Here is a 1,048-nt window from a genome sequence, read left to right as displayed (position 1 = left end):
CATGAAGCACCAGGGCTCCTAAATCAGCTTCACAGTAGTTTAGCAACTGCCTATTGTTCATTTTGTTGCAAGATGGATTGCATCCTTCCCCAGAGCTGGAGGCTTTGCAATTCAAAACTGGCTGTCCTGGCTCTGCAGAGCCTGACTTATGAGGTGTACCACGGCCTTATCCTTGGATATCATTCCTCCCCACTCACTTTGTCATTACCAGCTGGAGATGCCATAGCCAAAAATGTTGAGGAGTCCATCTGTCATGATCGTTACAAAGGAACTGAGTTTGAACATCCTAGGCTGCATGCTGGGTCAGGGAGAGCCATGTGTTTCAAGGCGTTTTTCCTGCTTCTTTGGAGGAAGTGAAGCAGTGGTTATTGCCTGGAGATGGAGGGCGTAAATCAGACACGGTGGGGTTGGCCAGTCCTTATAGCAATGAACAAATTCACAGTAGAATGAGACTGATGATGGTGGAGGAGCTTAATGAGAAACGTGCTCCAAAGGAGAGGTTGGGAGAGTGCCTTCAGGTTTCTGTGGTGCACATTTTGTTTTGAGAAGTGAAGGGTGGGTCTGTTATGAGACACTGGAGTTAGCAGCCCTTACCTGAGGCCAGACATTTTGAAATGCTTCCTTTAAATGTGCTGGCCCTGGAGTGCCTCAGTTCCCCTTGGATGATGAGATCTGAATGAAATCCCACAGGAGTTCTTCTGCAGACCTCGCACATCTTGCCAAGAATCACGTGAAGCAAAACCAGCGCTTGTTTTGTGCCCTCCCTCCTGGCTGGATGAGGCACTGAGAAACTGAAGATAACTCTTGAGGGAGTGTTGTTGCTATGTCTTGTTCCAGGACTCTCGCTTTAACATGAATGGGTGAAAGGAGGAGCAAGAACAATGGGCACCCCCCAAATGATATGACAAGAGCGCCTAAGGCGGGCAGCAGGCAGTAAGAGTGGGTGGAGGAAAGCGGCGAGTAGGGCGAGGGGTTCAGAGGTCGCCTGGGCAGAAGAGAACAAGAACAGGGTTTGTTTGCTCTGGAGAAGAAAAGGCTGAAGGGAAAG

The sequence above is a fragment of the Buceros rhinoceros genome, unplaced genomic scaffold (genome assembly GCF_000710305.1).
Source record: "Buceros rhinoceros silvestris isolate BGI_N320 unplaced genomic scaffold, ASM71030v1 scaffold16586, whole genome shotgun sequence".
Taxonomy (NCBI): domain Eukaryota; kingdom Metazoa; phylum Chordata; class Aves; order Bucerotiformes; family Bucerotidae; genus Buceros; species Buceros rhinoceros.
The sequence above is the reverse complement of the archived record's forward strand: the minus strand, read 5'-3'. Positions refer to the sequence as shown.